The 22266-nt window shown below is 38.4% G+C and overlaps 1 protein-coding gene and 1 pseudogene across 3 annotated transcripts in view; one reads left to right on the top strand and one right to left on the bottom strand.

The window, feature by feature from the left end:
• The window catches only part of USP31 (ubiquitin specific peptidase 31), a 133735-nt gene that overhangs the window by 51267 nt on the left and 60202 nt on the right, over positions 1–22266 (bottom strand). The gene's annotated exons all lie outside the window — the stretch shown is intronic.
• Positions 858–20605, top strand: LOC143667796 (holocytochrome c-type synthase pseudogene; annotated as a pseudogene).

The raw sequence follows: 22266 nt of genomic DNA, 5'->3' as shown, positions 1-22266 counted from the left end.
GCACAGACACTCAGTAAATGGTACATTCTTCTAACAGGCACATTCTCTGGCTAGAATTTGACAACCTTTGGACTTGACCAAATTTACTTACAAACAGAAACTTAATGTCAGCCCTACGCAACTGCAGTGGTAAGGGACATTTTGGGAAATTTTCAGTTGAGTAAACATTAATTGGGCTCCTGCTTCCTATCAGGTACTATATTAATGAAATAAAATGTGGCTGCAATTCCAGAGAACTTCACAGTGTAGCAGGAAAAGATAAAGAAGAAGACAGAATATTTCTGCACAATATACTAGTGTCAGGGATTAGCAGGTGCTATGACAAGCACAGAAGAGCAAGAGTTAGCCACCCCGGGGGGTGAAGGGAAGACAGTGATGAAGAAAGGCTTTCTGGACAAAGTGATGATTGGATATTTCTGACTATAATGCAATAAAATTAGAAAATAATTTAAATAAACAAAAATATACACATGGCAATTGGAAAACAAACGAAATACCTGGGTAGAAGAAGATTCAAAACTAAAAATAATATAGCATTTAGAAAACAACAATGAAAATGTGAGTAGACCAGAGAAAACTGAAACCTAAGATGGCACTTATCATCCCAACATATGCAATCAACAAAAGATTCAAAAATTCAAAGTATCAGATGCTTCAAGGAATAGGGAGTAAAGGAAAAGAAGAGCTAAAATAATGACTGCCTGAAAGCCCATTTAAAAAGCCAACACCCAGATTTCCTCCCTGACACAGGGCAGTCAAATTACCCCTTCCCACCCCAACAGACTAAAGAAAGCAAAGCAGGTATTCTGGTCTGGATACTAACAGACACACGTGAAGGTGAGGGCAGTGCACTGAAAATGGGGATAAGTGAACTTCTCAGCCCTCCAGCCCCAATTAGCAACCAGAATACTGCAAGTAGCCATCCCCCTCCAATAAGGATACAGGAGTCCTCCAGGGAATCTAAGAAGCCCAAGAAGGAAGATCTGAAGATTCTACATGGCTCAGCCAGAGTATCCTGCAGGGAAGCTCACAGTCAAGAAGCCACATCCAAGTACTACTGGGTCCACTTAACCTTTTAGGAACCAACACCTAAACAGGAGCAGACAATCAGGGCTTAGCTTGGTTATGAACTGAGGAGAGTTCTCAATACGAATGACAGAGATCAAAGCAAACAGAAAAGGAGGGGCTGGCTGGTAGGGCCAACTACAGTTAAACTTTTAAAATACCATCAGTTAAAATCCTCAGAAAGTTAAGAAAATATACTACAACCGGGAAACAGGAGCAATACACTACTGTAAAACAAAAATAAGACCAAAAAGTTCTCAGAACTTAAAATATGAGAGAAGAAATTTTTTTAAATCTCAATAGAAGGGCTTGGAAATAAAGTTGAATAAATCTCTGAGAAAGTTAAAAAAAAAAAAAAAAGACAGAAATGGAAAATAAGGGGGAAGGAGGGAGGATAAGACAATTAAAGGGCCAACCCAGGAATTCCATCATCTAAATGATAGGCGTTTCAAAGGAAGAAAGCAAGGGAAACAAAGAAGAAACCATCAATTAAATAATTTTTAAAACCTTCCTGATACTAAAGGGCATGAGCTTTAGGTGGAAAGGGTTCAGAGTACCCAGCAAAACAGGGGAGTAAAGACCCACTCCCAGATACACTATCAGTCAACTTCAAAACTCTTTAGAATAAAGAGAAGATCCTAAGAGCTTCCAGAGAGAAAAAAGTCACAAATGAACAGGAACAGAATGGCTTCAGCTTCTCAAATGGTAAATTCTGAAGGAAAATTATGTACACTCTAAAATGCTAGTCTCACCCAAACTGCAAACCCAGTGTGAAGCAGATTATAAATAATTTCAAATTCTCAAACAATTAGCCACCATCTTTCAAGGAAGCTGCCACAGAATGTGTTCAACCAAAACAAGCAAGAACATGAAAAATTATACGGAACAAAGATTGAGCACAGGAAAGAGATGATAGGAATCCCCTGGACAATGATTACATGTCTGGACAACCAGTCCAGACCATGAAGATCAGAAGATTCAAAGATATTAAAGTAAAAGAATAGTCAATGCCATGCATATTCTTACACATCAACTAATGCAACTGACCAAGAAAGAAGTTTGGTGATGAATTAGTGAAAATGTATAGAAAAACAAAGCAGACAAACACACATGAAAAATACTGACTCCAAGGAAAACAAAAAATTGGGTGGGAATGAAAGTTTTCACATAATCATAATATAAACACTAAATATTGCTCCAATCAAAACCATGATGGAGCTACGCTGGGAGGCTAGACGGACAGGAGTGGGTGTTATGGTGGGAGCAGGAAGAGGAACGGGTGAAATTTCATCTTCCCTAGAGAGAAGTCAATGAATAAAACCTCACACCAAAAAATTTTAAAAGTAGTAATATGATTTAAGACAGGGAGGTAAACACAAAAGTAATCAACTAAAAGAAGTAAACCTGGTTGCCTTTGAAGAGGGGCAAATGACAGTGGAAAGGAAGTATGGAGCTGCTATTTTTTTTTTTTAACTCACAATCAAGTTTTTTGTAAAAAAAAATCACACGTATACAAAAAAGCAATAAATTTCAAAGCATGGCACAACAATTAGTTGGAGAACAGATTTCAGAGTTCGGCATGGGTTACAATTCCACAATTTTGGGTTTTTACTTCTAGCTGCTCTAAGATACTGGAGACTAAAAGAAATATCAATTTAATGATTCAGCAGTCATATTCATCTGCTAAACCCTACCTTCTCTGTATAATTCCACCATCACCTTTGATCTTTCTATCCCACTTTTCAGGGGTATTTTGGCTATGCCTATTCTAATTTTTTCATGTTGGAAGGGGCGGTCAATAATATGGGGTAGGGAAACTAGCTGATGTTCTAGAGAGGCTGGCCCCTCTAGGTTTCAGGACTTAGCTGTTTCATCTGGAGGTTACAGGTTTCTGAAAAGTTACCCTAGTGTATGGAACCTTTGTAGAATCTTATATATTGTCCTAGGTGTTACTGTCCTTATATATTGTCCTAGGATTGGCTGGAATGGTTTTGGTTGGAGTTTGGCAAGTTATCATAGGAAGCAATGTCTACCTGGAGCTTGTGTAAGAGTGATCTCCAGAGCAGCCCCTCAACTCTATTTGAACTCTCTCAGTGACTGATACTTTATTAGTTACACTTCTTTTCCCCCTTTTGGTCGGGATGGAATTGTTAATCCCATGGTGCCAGGGCTGAACTCCAGATCTGCTACTTTTTAATAATGCTGTAGAACTCTTTTAAGCTGTATGCATACAAAAAATTATAAATACAAAGAGATTTTATACTCATAAAACAAGCGTTGCTATGAAAAGAGAGAAATAGTGGACATAGTTGCTTAAATAAAAACCCATCAGGCCTCAACTGAATAGCAGAAGGGATACTGCTAAGACGAAAATTAGTGAATCAGAAAATCAACTCATAAAATTATTCTTAAATATAGTGTTAAAAGAAAAGCATACTAGACAAAGAATGCAAGGATGGTTCAGTATGAGAAAAATAAATTTATATCAATTTATCATAGTACTAACCAAAACAAAGAAACATACCACTGAGAGGAAGCATGGCGTAATTGTTAAGAGAACAGGCTCTAAAGCCAGGGTTACCTATATTTTGGCTCTACCACTTAACTAGCTGATCTTAGAGAAGGTATGCAACCTTATGTATCTTAAGTTCCTTCATCAGAAATATGAGAATAATAAAAGAATCAATCTTATAGATTTATTGTGAGGTTTAAATAAGTTGATGCATGTGAAGAATATAGACTACTGCTTGGTGTGCAGAAAGCACTCAGTAGATGTCATAATTATTATCTTGAAATATTTTATCAAATGCTTGTTCAGAATATAACATTCATTCCTAGTTTAAAACCTTGCAAATAGAAAAAAATAGAATAAATAAATACCTATTTCAAACCAACAACACAAATCATACTTAAAAATGCACCAACGGCATCTTCTTATAGTCAAAAAATGAGGCAAAGATGCCTACCAAAGCAATGTAATTCTCCAAGATTCTGAAAATACAGTAAGAGCAGAATAAAAATTAAATGCCTAACAACTATGCTGGGGATTGCATCATGCCCCCTCACCCCACAAAAGGCAGATTCAGGCCCCAAACCTAGTCCTATAAGTGTGAACCCATTTGTAAATAAGACCTCTGAAGATGTTACAACATAAGGTGTGCTCTAACTGATAGGTAGGCCTCAATCCAATATGGTTGAAGCCCTTATAAGAAAAGGAAATTGGACCAAAAGAAGCCTTGGGAACACTTCCATGGGAAGCTGGAAGTCAACGGAACCTGGAAGAGAAAGAAGATGTCATCATGTGCATTGCCATGTTACTTAAAATTCAAGATTACCAACCAGCCAAAAGATACCGACCCTGGGATGAAGCCTCTGAAACCAGAAGACATTAAACTCCTGCTGTTAAACCAACTGTATGGTATTTGTTTTAGTTGCCAGGACACTAAATACATATTAGAAAACAAGAGTTACAATTATCATTATTTATTTGTAGATGATATGATTCTCTAGAAAAACCAAGATAACCACAGAACTCAGTAGAAGAGAGTTTGATATGATACTCAACTTAAAAATGACTATACAAAAATCAATAACTTTCTACAGATCAATAGTATCTGGGAAAAACATATAAATGGGGGTGAGAGAGAGGAAACTATTCACAACAGAAACAAAACACCTAGGAATAATCTTAAAAGATGTGGGACTGGGTGACGGGTGGTCGCCTTTCATGTGGGAGACCTGGGTTCAATTCCCAGACCATGCATCCAAAAAAAAAGAGGTGGGACAGCACCCTTTCTTGATAAAAACACTTAGAACATTAGGAATAGAAGGAAGCTTCCTTGGCATGATAAAGGGACTATACAGTCCACAGCTCACATCATACTTAATGGTGAAAGACTGAAAGCTTTCCCTCTAAAATCAGGAACAAGACAAGGATGCTCACTGGCACCACTGTTATTCAACATTGTACTGGAAGGTCTTGCCAGAGCAATTAGGCAAGAAAAATAAATAAAAGGCATCCAAATTGGAAAGGAAAAACTAAAACTTATTTGCAGATGATATGAACCTATACAAAGAAAATACTGAAAAATCCACAACAAAGCTCTTAGAGTCAATAAATTAGTAAAGTGGTAGGGTACAAAATCAACACCCACAAATTACTGAGTATTTCTATTCACATGGAATGAACAATCAGAAGAAAAAATAAAGAAAAAATTCCATTCACAAGAGCAATAAAAGAATGAAATTTCTAGAATAAATCTAAACAAGAATATAAAGGTCCTGCATATAGGGCCTTTACATAGAAAACTACAAAATATTACTAAAAGAAATAAAAGAAGACCTAAATAAATGGAAGACTATTCCATGTTATGGACTGGAAGACTAAGTATCATTAAGATATCAATGTTGGTTTGAAACTGTTATGTACTCAAGAAAAGCCATGCTCTTTTAATTCAATCTTGTGAAAACAGATCTTTTGTTGAATGGGATCTTTGATTAGGTGGTTTCCAGGGAGATGTGAACCTGCCTATTCAAGGTGGGTCTTAATCTGCTTACTGGAGTCCTTTAAGAGGGAGATATTTTGGAGAAAGCACAGATGCTTGGAGAGCCGAAACAGGAGCTGAGAGCCATTCTGTAATCAACCCAGGAGAGAAGGGCTAGCAGACACTGCCACATGCCTTTCCATATGATAGAGAAAACCCCAGAGAAGATCAGCCTTTCTTGAATGAAAGCATCCTCTTGTTGATGCCTTAATTTTCATGGCCTTAGAACTGTAACATCTAACTTAATAAATCCCCTTTAAAAAAGCCAAACCATTTCTGGTACATCACATTCTGAAATTTTAGCCAACCAAAACATTACCCAAAGCAATTTATAGATTCAATGCAATCCCAATCAAAATTTCAACAGCCTTCTGGCAGTAATGGAAAAGCCACTCATCAAATTTATAAACAAGGGTAAGGGGCTCTAAATATCTAAAGCCACCCTGAAAAAGAATAAAGTTGGAGGACTCACACTTCCCAACCTTAAAACTTAAAACAAAGCCACCATAATCAAAACAGCATGGTACTAACATAAGGACAGACATATAGACCAATGGAATCAAAATGAGTTTAAAAGTCAACTTGTACATTTATAGCCAACTAAGTTTTGACAAGGTGGGCAAGACTACACAATTGGAAAAGAATCGTTTCTTCAACAGATGTTGGGGGGGAAAAAAAAAGAGGAAGACCCCTCTCCCCTACACGTCACACCATATACAAAAATCAACTGAAAATGGATCAAAGACCTTAATATAACATCTGTAACTATCAAACTCCTAGAAGAAAACATAGGGAAGCATCTTCAAGACCTGTGTTAACTACTGCTTCATAGACTTTACATCCAAAGCATAAGCAACAAAAGAAAAAAAATAGATAAATGGGGCCTCATTAAAATTTTAAAATTTTGCTCCTAAAGGACTTTATCACGAAAGCAAAAGACAAGCTATGCAATGGGAGAAAATATCTGGAAATCACATATTCAATAAAAATTTAATGCCAAAATATTTAAAGAAATCCTTCAACTTAACAACAAATAGACAACTCAATTTAAAAATGAGCAAAAGACTTGAACAGACGTTTCTCCAAAGATACTCAAATGGCCAGAAAGCAAATGAAAAGTTGCTCAACATCATTAGTCATTAGGGGAATCAAATCCAAACTACAATGAGACACATTTCACATGCATTAGAATGGTGTGAATATAATAATATCAAATTAATTTCAATTTACTGATCTTGATGATTGTATTTTGGTTATATAAGATGATGTCCTTGTTTTTAAGATATACAGTGAAGTATTTATTTGCATAAAAGTCATTATGTTTGCAATTTATTCTCAAATAGGTACAAAAATATTAAGCATACATATAATACATATACACAGAGTGAATACGATACGGCAAAACAGTAAAATGTCAACACTTTGGGGAATCTAAGTAAAGTGCAAATGGGAATGCTTTATACTACCGTTGGCATTTTCCTCCAAGTCTTAAATTATTTCAAAATAAAAATTTTAGAATATGTATAAAATGTTTTCAAGAACTTTTTTTTCATCTTTGCTAGTTAATAGTCAACCTGTGTTTTCCTTTGGTTTATAATTCACTAATCTCTTTGCCATGATTGTCATTCATTTATTCAATTAATGTTTATTAATGTCTGATTATATGCTAGGGACTAAGGAAGCTAATCAAAGATGAATGAAAGACAACCCACATCCCTCTCAACCAAGCGAGGAAAACAGACTTGTAAATATTGAAAGTGATGTGATAAGTGTCATAATATTAGCATATACAGAAGGCTCGAATCAGTGAGTGATGCACCCAAGTCTGTTAGTAGAGGTGAAAAAAGATTCCAAAGCTTAAGAGAAGATGGAAAGGAGTTCCTTGGGCTAAAAGGGGAGAACATTTCAAAAAGAGGAATCCATATGTAGAAAAAGCCCCACAGGTGTGAAAAATATGCATGACTGCTTTTAATCCTCAGAACAGATCTGGAGGCAGACCATATTGCACTTTTTTTTTTCTTTTTGGAGGGGGGAAGGTGGTACATGGTTCGGGAATCAAACCCAGGTCTCCTGCATGGAAGGCAAGCATTCTATCACCATACTGCACTTTTGATTGTGAGCTCTTAATCATTGGAATTTGATATAGGATTCCAGATGAACTTGAAGAGGGTGAGAGATTAGTGTAGGAAGGAGGTTGCTATAGTAATTCCCTTTCATGTCTGTTGATTCAGTGGCATGAGAAGCCCAAACTGGCTACATAGCAGTCTTAACTTTCAGTTCAATGGAATCATTGCTATGTCTCCTGTTAGGAGCACTCCTCCTTTTGGAACTAAGATCTATAGACCAGCAGAGCTTAAGGTTTCAGGGACAGGAAGCAAAAATTTTCCTAGTGGATCACAAAGGGTGATAGTGAGAGGTGTCACTTCCAGGCATTTCCACCCCTTCACTCCTGGAACGGTGCATTTGGCTATAGGAGAAACAGCACCATATAGTGGATGCTGATTCAGAGCATATACAGCCTCCAGGAGAACACTGCTCCAGCCCTGCAAGGTACTGCCACCTACTGCCACCTAGTTGGCACTGTAACTGGTCTTCAAAAGGCCATTCCACCATTCTATCAATCCAGCTACCTCTGGATGATGAGGAACATAGTAAAGCCAGAGAGTTCAATGAGCATGTGCCCATTACCACATTTCATTTGCTGTGAAGTGGGTTCCCTGATCAGAGGCAGTGTTGTCTGGGATACCATGACAAGTGGATATGCTGGTTTAAAAGGATGTATGCCCCCTAGAAAAGGCACGTTTTAATCAAAATCCCATTTCATTAAAATAATCCCTATTCAATACTGTATGTTTGAAATTGTAATCAGATCATCTCCCTGGATGATGTGATTTAGTCAAGAGTGGTTATTAAACTGGATTAGGTGACGACATGTCTCCACCCATTTGGATGGGTCTTGATTGGTTTACCGGAGTCCTATAAAAGAGGAAACATTTTGGAGAATGGGAGATTCAGAGAGAGCAGAGAATGCTGCAGCACCACGAAGCAGAGAGTCCACCAGGCCAGCAACCTTTGGAGATGAAGAAGCAAAACGCCTCCCGGGGAGCTTCATGAAACCGGAAGCCAGGAGAGAAAGCTAGCAGATGACACCGTGTTCACCATGTGCCCTTCCAGTCGAGAGAGAAGCCCTGACTGTTGTTCACCATGTGCCTTCTCACTTGACAGAGAAACCCTGAACTTCATCAGCCTTCATGAACCAAGGTATCTTTCCCTGGAAGGATGCCTTAGATTAGACATTTCTATAGATTTGGCTATTGGACATTTTCTGGGTCTTAGAACTATAAACTAGCAACTCATTAAATTCCCCCTTTTAAAAGCCATTCCATTTCTGGTATATTGCATTCTGGCAGCTAGCAAACTAGAACAGCAGATAAGGCATTCTGTAAGCAACAGATGGTAGTTTCTGCAGAAGCATTGCATGCAGGGAAGGCAAACCCATATCTGAAATGTCTCTATTCCAGTTAGAACAAATTGCTGCTCCTTCCAAGATGGAAGTGGTCCAATATAATCAGCCTGCCAACATGTACCAGCCTGATCTCGGGGCACGGTGCCATATCAGGGACTAAGTGTGGGTTCTGCTGCTGGCAGATTGGGAACTCAAAGTGACCGTAGCCAGGTCAGCCTTGGTGAGTGGTAGTCCAAGTTGCTGAGCCCACGCATAAACTCCCTCCCTACCACCATGCCCACTTTGTTCATGAGCTCACTGGGCAATGGCAGGAGTGATGCGGAAAGAAGATGACTTGTATCCACAGGACAAGTCATCCTATCCTCTTGATTATTAAAAACTTCCTCTGCTGCAGTTATTCCCTGATGAGCATTCACATGGGACACAAATACCTTCAAGTTCTTTGCCCACTCAGAAAGGTCTATCCACATACCTCTTCCCAGACCCTCTGTCATCAATTTTCCAATCATGCTCTTTCCGAATCCCTGACCATTCAACCAAACCATTAGAACAGCCCATTCAATGCATCTCTGGCCAATTCTCCTTTCAAGCAAAATGAACAACCAGCTGCGCTGCTCAAAGTTCCACCCACTCGGAGGATTTGGCCTCACCACTGTCCTTTAAGGACATCACAGAAAGGGGTGTAGTGCTGCAGCTGTCTGCCTCCATGTAGTCCCTGCTTATCTGCAGAACCATCTGTAAACCAGACCTGAGTTTTCTCTTCCTCAGTCAACTGACTGTAGCGAACTCCCCAAAAGGCCATAGTTCTGGTCTGGGAAAGAGACAGTAATGTGGCAGGAGTGCAGGCTGTGGGTATTTGGGCTACTTCCTCATGTAACTTACTTCTGCCTGTAGGACCTGTTCGCACCCTACCTCTATTATACCATTTCCATTTTGTGATGGAGTGCTGCTGTACACACCTAACTTTATGGTTTGTTGGATCAAACAACACCCAGCTCAAGATGGATGTGGTAGGTAGGTTCAGGTGTCAAATTGGTCAGGTGAATTTTACTGCTGTGGACATGAGCCAATGGCATGTGAACCTCATCTGTTGCTGATTACATCTGCAGTCAGCTAGGAGGCATGCCTGCTGCAATGAATGATGTTTGATTTAATTGGCTGGATGCTTAAATGAGAGAGCTCAATGTAGTACAGCCCAAGCATCTTAGCATACCTCATCTGAGCACTCACAGCTCAACCCAGACCTTTCTAGATATAGAAAGGAATCACCCCGGGGCAAGTTGTTGGAACACAGAGGCCTGTAGAGAAGGCCAGCAGAGTTCACCCTGTGCCTTCCCATGTAAGAAAGAACCTCAGTTGAAAGTTAGCTGCCTTTCCTCTGGAGAACTATATATTTTTAAATGAAATTCCCTTTTATAAAAAGCCAATCCATTTCTGGTCTGTTGCATTCTGGCAGCTTTGGTAGACTAGAACAATGGGCAACTCAGGTCTCAAGGGAACCTGGTGGCCCATGGTTAAGTATTCAGTCTCTAATAAGACCTTGTAGTAGGCTAAAAGCTGTTTCTCAAAAGGAGAGTAGTTATCTGCAGTGGACGGAAGGTTCTGCTCCAAAATCCTAAAAGTCTCTGTTGTGAGTATCCTATAGGAGCCTGCCTAAATGCTCCGGACAGCATCCCTATTTGCTACTGACACTTCCAGCACCATTGGGTCTGCCAGATCATACGACCCAAGTGGCATAGCAGCTTGCACAGCTGCCTGGAGATGTCACAGAGCCTCCTCTTGCTCCAGTCCCCCCTGAAAACTAGCAGTTTTTCTGGACACTGGGTAAATGGACCAGAGGAACACACTCAAATGAGGAATATGTTGTCTCCAAAATCCAAAGAGGCCAACTCAGCATTGTGCCTTTTTTTTTCCATTGGAGGGGTGAGATGCAACAGTTTATCCTTTACCTTAGAAGGGATATCTTGAAATGCCCCCCACAGTGGATGGACACCTAGAAATTTCACTGAGGTGGAAGGCCTCTGTATTTTTTGTTGGATTTATCTCCCATCCTCTGACACACAAATGTCCTACCAATAAATCTAGAGTAGTTGCTACTTCTTGTTCACTACATCCAATCAATATAGTATCATCAATATAATGGGCCAGTGTAATTCCTGTGGGAGAGAGAAATGATCAAGATCCCTGTGGAAGGAGCCAAGATGGCAGCTTAGCAACATGTGGGATTTAGTTAGTCCTCCAGAACACCTACTAAATAACCAGGAACAGTACAGAACAGCTCCTGGAGCCATGTCAGTGACCAGACACGCAACATACCCCAGTCTGGACCAGCTGGACCAGATGAGAGCCCCCCCCACCAAGAACCATGAGTTCCCAAAGCCTCGGCAGCCAGCACCCCGCCCCCACAGGCTGCTTCCCACAGGGGAAAGGAAAGAGACTTTACCAGCAGCAGGGGCTGAGTGCAACTAAGCTTCAAGTGTGGAATTAATTCAGAAATTCTGACTACTAAAAACAGGCCCCCACCTCAGGTGAACCTGGTCAAAGCGGAGGTCGGAGGTCGCTCATTTTTGCCCCGGCACTAAGGAGGCAAGGCTGATGGAAAAAGAAATAAGAAAAAAAAAGAAAAAAGAAACAGAGGTTTTTATGACTGTGCTTCTATGGAGGCTTGGCTGCCATTGGATACAGTGGCAGGACTTCTCAGGCTGCAACTGCCACAGGCATAGGCAGAAACAAGCTCGTCTGACAGCTTGTCTGGAGCCGGTGCCTTCCCCAGGGGAGGGGTGAGACCTAACTCAGGTGGAATCCCTCCCTCAAGGAATACAGATACCAGGGCTTGGTAATTTGAAGCCATTAAAATCAGCCTACAGCATCTCCTCTATCTCCACCATACCCCCAGCAGGGAGAGTCTGCCAAAGTTAAAGGTATTGCATCATCTTATGCTGGTGGGACCTGCAGGCAGACAAGTGCCACATACTGGGCAGGATAAGAAAAACAGAGTCCAGAGACTTCACAGGAAAGTCTTTCAACCTGCTGGGTCTCACCCTCAGGGAAAACTGATGCAGGTGACTCTTTCCTCCTGATAGGAGGCCAGTTTGGTCTGGGAAAACCTGGCTGCAGTCTATAATACCTAAGCAGACCCTCCTAAGAGTGGGGGGAAAAAGGGACCATAGAGGCAGGGCAAGAAACAAGAAGACAAAAACTGAAAAATTATCCTCTGTTAAACAAAGCCTAAGCTAGTGGTCCAGAAAAAGCTAACTGAATGTCAAAGAACAGACAGACAACAAATTCATACAACAAGAAAACTCTAGGTAAAAGAAGTGAAAACAATCTCTAGAACAAACTAATTAAGGTAATTAAATGCCTAGACACCAGCAAAAAATAACAAATCACACTAGGAAAATTGAAGCTATGGCCCAGCCAAAGGAACAAACCAACAATTCAAATGAGATACGGGAGTTGAAACAATTAATTCAGAAAGTATGAATAGACATGGAAAACCTCTTCAAAAATCAAATCAATGAATTGAGGGAGGATATAAAGAAGGCAAGGAATCAACAAAAAGAAGAAACTGAAGTCTGAAAAAACAAATCACAGAACTTATGGGAATGAAAGGTACAGTAGAAGAGATGAAAAAAGCAATGGAAACCTACAATTTAGATTTCAAGAGGCAGAAGACAGGATTAGTGAACCAGAGGACGGAACTTCTGAAATCCAATAAGCAAAGGAAAATAAAGGGAAAAAAATGGAAAAATATGAGCAGGGAATCAGGGAATTGAATGACAATATGAAGCGCATGAATATACGTGTTGTGGGTATCTCAGAAGAAGAGAAGGGAAAAGGAGAAGAAAAACTACTGAAGGAAATTATCACTGAAAAATACCCAGCTCTTATGAAAGACTTAAAATTACAGATCCAAGAAGTGCAGTATACCCCAAAGAGAAAAGATCCAAATAGACATACTCCAAGACACTTATTAATCAGAATGTCGGAGGTCAAAGAGAAAGAGAGAATCCTGAAAGCAGCAAGAGAAAAGCAATCCATCACATACAAGGGAAACCCAATAAGACTATGTATAGATTTCTCAGCAGAAACCATGGAGGCAAGAAGACAGTGGGATGATATATTTAAATTACTAAAAGAGAAAAACTACCAACCAAGAATTCTATACCCAGCAAAACTGTCCTTCAAAAATGAGGGAGAAATTAAAACATTTTCAGACAAAAAAATCACTGAGAGAATATGTGACCAAGAGACTGGCTCTGCAAGAAATACTAAAGGGATCAATAGAGGCAGATATGAAAAGACAGGAGAGAGAGAGAGGTGGAGAAGAGTTTAGAAATGAAGACTATCAGTAAAGGTAAACAGAAGAAAAATTAGATATGACATACAAAATCCAAAAGGCAAAATGGTAGAAGAAAGTACTACCTGTAAGTAATAACACTAAATGTTAATGGACTGAACTCCCCAATCAAAAGACATAGACTGGCAGAATGGATTAAAATACAGGATCCTTCTATACGCTGTCTACAGGAAACATATCTTAAACCCAAAGATAAACATAGGTTGAAAGTGAAAGGTTGGGAAAAGATATTTCATGCAAATAACAACCAGAAAAGAGCAGGAGTAGCTATATTAACATCCAACAAATTAGACTTCAAATGTAAAACAGTTAAAAGAGACAAAGAAGGATACTATGTACTAATAAAAGGAACAATTCAACATGAAGATACAACAATCATTTAAATATTTATGCACCGAACCAGAATGCTCCAAAATACATGAGGCAAAGACCAAAAACAATGAAAAGAGAAATGGACACATCTACCATACTAGTTGGAGACTTCAATTCCCCACTCTCATCAATGGACAAAACATCCAGACAGAGGATCAAAAAAGAAACAGAGAATTTGAATAATACAATAAATGAGCTAGACTTAAGAGACATTTATAGGACATTACACCCCACAACAGCAGGATACACCTTTTTCTCAAGTGCTCATGGATCATTTTCAAAGACAGACCATATGCTGGGTCACAAAGCAAGTCTCAACAAATTTAAAAAGATTGAAATCATACAAAACACTTTCTCAGATCATAAAGGAATGAAGCTGGAAATCAATAATAGGCAGAGGGCCAGAAAATTCACAAATATATAGAGGCTCAACAACACGCTCTTAAACAACCAGTGATTCAAGGAAAAAATTACAAAAGAAATCAGTAAATATCTCAAGGCAAATGAAAATGAAAACACAACATATCAAAATTTATGGGATGCAGCAAAGGCAGTGCTAAGAGGGAAATTAATTGCCCTAAATGCCTATATCAAAAAACAAGGAAGGGCAAAAATTGAGGAATTAACTGTCCACTTGGAAGAAGTAAAGAAAGAACAGCAAACTAACCCCAAAGCAAGCAAAAGGAAAGAAATAATGAAGATTAGAGCAGAAATAAATGAAATTGAGAATATGAAAACAATTGAGAAAAATCAACAAAACCAGAAGCTGGTTCTATGAGAAAATCAATAAGATTGATGGACCCTTAGCAAGACTGACGAAAAGAAGAGAGAGGTTGCAAATAAATAATATCAGAAATGGAAGAGGAGACATAACCACTGACCCAACAGAAATAAAGGAAGTAATGACAGGATACTACGACAACTTTATGCTAATAAATACGACAATGTAGATGGAATGGACAACTTTCTAAAAAGGCATCAACAACCAACTTTGACTCGAGAAGAAATAGACGACCTCAACAAACCTATCACAAATAAAGAAATTAAATCAGTCATTAAGAAACTCTTCAAAAAGAAAAGTCCAGAACTAGATGGATTCACAGATGAATTCTACCAAACATTCCAGAAAGAATTAGTATCAATTCTGCTCAAACTCTTCAAAAAACTGAAGAGGAGGGAAAGCTACCTAACTCATTCTAGAAAGCCAACATCACCCTCATACCAAAGCCAGACAAAGATATTACAAAAAAAGAAAACTACAGACCAATCTCTCTAATGAATAGAGATGCAAAAATCCTCAACAAAATTGTAGCAAATTGAATCTAGCAACACATTAAAAGAATTATACATCATGACCAAGTAGGATTCATCCCAGGTATACAAGGATGGTTCAACGTAAGAAAATCAATTAACATATCAACAAATCAAAGCAAAAAACCACATCATCATCTCGACTGATGCAGAAAAGGCATCTGACAAAATTCAACAACCTATCCTGTTGAAAACACTTCAAAGGACAGGAATAGGAGGGAATGTCCTCAAAATGATAAAGGAAATATATGAAAAACCCACAGCTAACATCATCCTCAACGGGGAAAAACTGAAAACTTTCCCCCTAAGATCAGGTACAAGACAAGGATGTCCACTATCACCACTGTTATTCAACATTGTGTTGGAAGTTCCTGCCAGAGCAATTAGACAAGAAAAAGAAATACAAGGCATCAAAATTGGAAAGGAAGAAGTAAAACTCTCACTATTTGCAGATGATATGATACTATATGTCAAAAACCCCAAAAAAATCCACAGCAGAACTACTAGAGCTAATAAATGAGTACAGCAAAGTGGCAGGTTACAAGATCAACACTCAAAAATCTGTAGTGTTTCTATACACTAGTAATGAACACTCTGGGGGGAAATCAAGAAACGAATTCAATTTACAATTGCAACCAAAAGAATAAAATATTTAGGAATAAATTTAACTAAAGAGACCAAAGACCTATACAAAGAAAACTACAAGAAACTGTTAAAAGAAATCACAGAAGACCTAAATAGATGGAAGGGTATACCATGTTCATGGATTGGAAGACTAAATATAGTTAAGATGTCAATTCTACCTAAACTGATATACAGATTCAATGCAATACCAATTAAAATCCCAAAATCTTACTTTTCAGAAATAGAAAAACCAATAACCAAATTTATCTGGAAGGGCAGGGTGCCCTGAATAGCTAAAAGTATCCTGAGAAAAAAAAATGAAGCTGGAGGTCTCATGCTACCTGACTAAGGCATATAATGAAGCTACAAGTAGTCAAAACAGCATGGTACTGGCATAAAGATAGATATACTGACCAAAGGAATAGAATAGAGTGTTCAGATACAGACCCTCTCATTTGTAGACAACTGTTCTTTGATAAGGCAGTCAAGCCAACTCACCTGGGACAGAACAGTCTCTTCAATAAATGGTGCCTAGAGAACTGGATATCCATATGCAAAAGAATGAAAGAGGGCCCATATTTCACACCCTATATAAAAATTAACTCAAAATGGATCAAAGACCTAAACACTAGATCTAAGACCATAAAACTATTAGAAGAAAATGTAGGGAAATATCTTATAAATCTTATACTAGGAGGTGGTTTCCTAGACCTTACACCCAAAGCAAGAGCACTGAAGAAAGAAAGAAATAAATGGGAACTCTGCTAAATTAAACACATTTGCACATCAAAGAACTTCATCAAGAAAGTAAAAAGACAGCCTACACAATGGGAAACAATACTTGGAAACGATATATCAGATAAAGGTCTAGTATCCAGAATTTATAAAGAGATTATTCAACTCAACAACAAAAACACAGTCAACCAATTACAAAATGGTCAGAAGACCTGAACAGACACTTCTCAGAAGAGGAAATATAAATGGCCAAAAGGCACATGAAGAGAAATTGGCTATTGGAGAAATGCAAATCAAAACAACGAGATATCATCTCACACCCACCAGAATGGCCATTATCAATAAAACAGAAAATGACAAATGCTGGAGAGGATGTGGAGAAAGAGGCACACGTATCCACTGTTGGTGGGAATGTCAAATGGTACAACTGCTGTGAAAGGCAGTTTGTCAGTTCCTCAAAAAGCTAAATATAGAATTGCCGTATGACCTAGAAACATCATTGCCAGGTATCTACTCAGGGAGCCTGAGGGCAAGGATACAAACAGACATTTGCACACCAATGTTTATAGCAGCATTACTTACAATTGCGAAAAGATGGAAACAGCCAAAATGTCCATCAATAGACAAGTGGCTAAACAAACTGTGGTATATACATACGATGGAATATTATACAGCCGTAAGACAGAATAAAGTTATGAAGTATGTAACAACATGGATGGACCTTAAGTACATTATGCTGAGTGAGATCAGCCAGAAACAAAAGGACAAATACTGTATGGTCTCACTGATATGAACTGACATTAGTGAATAAACTTGGAGAATTTCATTGGTAACAGAGACCATCAAGAGATAGAAATAGGGTAAGATATTGGGTAATTGGAGCTGAAGGGATACAGACTGTGCAACAGGACTGAATGTAAAAATTCAGAAATGGAAGCACAATACTACCCAACTGTAATACAATTATGTTAAAATACTGAATGAAGCTGAATGTGAGAATGATAGAGGGAGGAGGGCTGGGGGCACAAATGAAATCAGAAAGAAAGATAGACGATAAATACTGATATGGTATAATCTAGGAATGTCTAGAGTGTATAATGATAGCGACTAAATGTACAAATTTAAAAAATGTTTTTGCATGAGGAAGAACAAAGAAATGTCATTACTGCAGGGTGCTAAAAATAGATGGTAATTAATATTTTAATTTTTTACCTTACGCGTAAGACTAAAGCAAAAAATGTTTATTTGGTACAAAATCTATATTTTGTCTAGTGCATTTCCTAACATAACTTATGTAGACAGCTTAACTGAACACCATAAGTATATGGAACCTTGAGTAGGGCATGAGATTTTGTTGGTTTGTCCAGAGTGATGCCCCGATAAATCCCAGAGTGATTTGAACAGTGAATAAAAAAGTATTTGCAAAGTCCCCTTTGGGGAATGATGAGAAAGAGGGAAAATTCAACTTCCCCAAGTTGAATTCCTGATATTCTCACAAGCAGTGCAGGCAATCAAAGCCTAGGCTGAGCCTCCAATCTTGGGTTTTATTCATATGAAACTTAACCCCACAAAGGATAGGTCAAGCCTACTTAAAATTAGGCCTAACAACATGGGACAGAAATTCTGGAATGAGCCGAGACTCAGCATCAAAAGACTGAGAAAACCTTCTCGACCAAAAGGGGGAAGAGTGCAATGAGACAAAATAAAATATCAATGGCTGAGAGATTCCAAACAGAGTCAAGGGGTTGTCCTGGAAGTTATTCTTATGCATTAAATAGATACCACTTTGTTAGTTAAGATGTAGTGGAGAGGCTGGAGGGAACTGCCTGAAAATGTGGAGCTATGTTAGAGCAGCCATGTTTCTTGAAGATGACTGTATAATGATATAGCTTTCACAATGTGATTGTGTGATTGTGAAAACCTTGTGTCTGCTGCTCCTTTTATCTACCTTATCAACAGATGAGTAAAACACATGGAATAAAGATGAATAATAGGGGGAACAAATGTTAAAATAAATTTAGAGTGAAATGCTGGTGATTGGTGAGGGGGAGGGGTGGGGGTATGGTATGTATGAATTTTTTTCTGTTTTCTTTTTATTTCTTTTCCTGAATAGGCGCAAATGTTCCAAGAAATGATCATGATGATGAATACGCAACTATATGATGATATTGTGAATTACAAATTATATATGTAGAACAGAATGATCAAAAGCTACGAATGTTTGCATTTGTTTGGTGTTTTTGGTATTTAAAAAAAAAATTAAAAAGTAATTAAAAATATATATATATCCCTGTGGACAAGATTATAACATAGGGCTGGAGAGTTGATATACCCCTGAGATAGGACAGTGAAAGTATATTGATGACCTTGCCAGCTGAAAGCAAACTGTTTCTGTTAGTTCTTACTAACAGCTATTGATAAAAAAGCTCTAGGGGGTGGGCCACGGTGGCTCAGCAAGCAGAGTTCCTGCCTGCCATGCCAGAGACCTGGGTTCGATTTCCAGTGCCTGTCCGTACAAAAAGAAAAAAAAGCTCTAGGCCCAGGTTGGCAATTAGAGGCAGGGTCAGCCACCCAGAGCAGTCCGGGAGAGGAGTCAGGTGAATATCTGGAATTCTTTGGATTTAACACTGTGATTCCTCCAACAAAGGGTTTGCCTGCAACTTCTGCTACTGTAGTTCAGACCTCCAGTGTTTCAGATCATCATACGGCATCCCCACCTTCAAGATGTCCAAAGCATGAAGGGAAAATGAGAGGCTGTCCAGTGAGTGCAGAACCCTTATGTTTAACCTGTGAGAGAAAAGCGTTTTCTGTGCCTGCCCACCAGGAATGCGCATATGAGTACATGCCATCTTAAGGCAACCATAGCTGATGTTTTGGTTTGAAAGCATGTATGTACCCTAGAAAAGTCATGTTTTAATCCTAATACCATTTTGTAAAGGCAACCATTTCTTCTAATCCCTATTCAGTACTATATATTTGAATCTGTAATTAGATCATCTCCCTGGAGATGTGACTCAATCAAGAGTGGTTGTTAAACTGGTGGAGATGTGTCTCCACCCATTCAGGTGGGTCTTGATGAGTTTATTGCAATACTATAAAAGAGGAAACATTTTGGAGAAAGCAGAGAATGCTGCAGCACCAGGAAGCAGAGTCCACAAGCCAGTGTTCTGGAGATGAAGAAGGAAAACACCTTCCAGGGAGCTTCATGAAACATGAAGCCAGGAGAGAAAGCTAGCAGGTGATGCCGTGCTCGCCATATGCCCTTCCAGCTGAGAGAGAAACTGTGACTGTGTTCACCATGTGCCTTCTCACTTGAGAGAGAAACCCTGAACTTCATCAGCCTTCTTGAACCAAGGTATCTTTCCCTGGATGCCTTAGATTGGACATTTCTATAGACTTGTTTTAATCAGGACATTTTCTCAGCCTTAGAAGTATAAACTAGCAACTTACTAAATTCCCCTTTTTAAAAGCCATTTCATTTCTGGTATATTGCATTCCAGCAGCTAGCAAACTAGAACATCTGAGAACAAAGAGAACCTAGATACTTCAACTCTGATGTCACCACCCAATCAAATGCCAGGCCCCATTCAGCTATTTGTACTGCTGCTGTCAGAGAAGAGTCTTCCATTCCGAGAACAGACTCAGAGAAAAAGGAGGTTTATCCAGATATTTTGGAATGCTATGTTAAAGAAAGGGTGGGAAAAAATAAAAATAAAGAAAGGGTGGAAGTGGAAAGAGTAGGATGTTAGTCAGAAAGACATGTATATTATTATTAGAATTTACAATCAGAATAATGAACAGGCCTGCAAGGAAATTTTGAAGTAGGAAACCCTTCATGCTGTGGAATGTCTTGGTGGTCCATTATTGATGTGGTTCAGAGGCAGAGGCTAAAGAGTATTCACCAAGGGCAAGAATTCACTCCTGGATGGGGTATGAATTACTTTCTGACAGACATGATTGGATTGACAAGTGTGTGGGACAGAAGTTAGATACATCATTGATTACTACAATGGTGGCAAAGTGAACACGGACTATCAGTTCACCATCTTAGATGTCTGTCCCACACTTGATTCTCTTTCAGCAGTCTGGGACAGAATGAAGGTCACTTGGTGGCACTGGACTTTATAACCACCATTTTATTTAAGATAGAAAAATATACACTATTTTTTTCTGAGAGATATTAAACTATCTTCCCCAAAGTGAATTGCATTCATGATGTAATGGGAACTTCAAGTTGATAATACTTGCTTATTTCACATATGGAAGGGTCCCATACACTGTACTCTTTTGAGCCACATTTTACCTTTCTGTGTATAACAGATTATGTCTTCCTCTCACTTAGCTTAAATAGTGGTCCCTCAGTTTCTCCTTTTATCTGCATTGCTGCCTGTATATTTAATTTAGAAACATATGAACCACCTTGAAAAAAGAACTTTTTAAAATGAGAAGAAAACTGCTTTGTTTTTCTTCTTACTGTTTTCTCATGAATACTTGATATGGAAAAATGGAAAGCCAATATGACGCTCAGGAGCCTTTATCTGGTAAAATACTTTAACTAAAACTATTTATTACAAGTAAGTAGTATTTTCAAAAAGTTACCACTATTTTTAAAGTCTCTACAATATAGTAGTAGCCCTTAAGCATAATGCAAATATACACTGGGAATGTATTCACAAAACCAATATGTGTTTTTTAGCTCCAAATTCCTAATTATATGAATTTTCCAGACTGGACCTTGTTAGAGAATAGTCTGAATCACACCAAGATTTGATGGTACTCATTCACTGGAATATATTTTTAAATATTTCCTGTTGTTGCTGTTCTAATACATTACTCTGTTCTAAACAACAGGTCTCCTCATGGTCCCTTGGCATGTGTCAGACTATCTCAGCTTTAAGTCTGGTGCCTTCTCCAGGACAGCCTAATTCAAAATCTTGAAAACTGGCTCAGGTCACAATGGCAGCAGTGGTCCATGCTCTAACATTCGATTTATATTTGTTATTAAAATTCACAAGAAAAGTGTTTTTCTTCAGATGTGGGATGTCTGAATTAATTCACAGTCTCAGTTTTGTTTTGGTTTTTGTCACTGAATTTCTTTTGGACCAGTACCATAAACTGGTTGTTCTAATACCAGCAATGTCACAAATGACTTTTTTTTTTAAGTGTTGATAATGTCAAATCCTTCAATTTATCCTAAATACTGTGGATAAATTAAATCAGTGCATGGACTTTGATGTATGTGAATGATTCATTTGGTATGGATTTCTTCATTGTGCCAGTTTTGTTGTGAGGAGTTTTAAACACACAACAACCTTAAACTCCTCTCCAGGGCAAAATATTTATTTGCACATTTAAAAATAAAGCTGAGTTAACAGGTAAAAAAGAAAGTAAGTAATGATAAATCAGTGGCTTGGGACTCATAATGTATAAACATGTAATTTGTGACAAGAACAACATAAAAGTGGGGAGATAGAAGGGTATAGTAATGTAGTCTATAAACTACTGAAGTTAAGTTAGTTCAAACCAACCAAGACTGTTATAGATTTAGGATGTTAAATTTAAACCCCATAGTAACTACAAAGAAAATTACGAGAGAATTGCAAACTCACAGAAACAGAAAGTACAACACAGGATGCCAAGGGCAGAGGGTAAGGAAGAATAAGGAGTTAATGCATAATGGATGTAAGGTTTCTGTTTGCAGAGATGGGAAAGTTTTAGTAATGGAATGTGAATGTAATTAATCTCACTATATATATGCTTGGGAGTGGTTTAGATGGGAAAATTTATTT

The sequence above is a fragment of the Tamandua tetradactyla genome, chromosome 23 (assembly GCF_023851605.1).
Source record: "Tamandua tetradactyla isolate mTamTet1 chromosome 23, mTamTet1.pri, whole genome shotgun sequence".
In the NCBI taxonomy this organism is placed as follows: Eukaryota; Metazoa; Chordata; class Mammalia; order Pilosa; family Myrmecophagidae; genus Tamandua; species Tamandua tetradactyla.
This window is presented reverse-complemented; position numbering and strand designations above follow the sequence as displayed.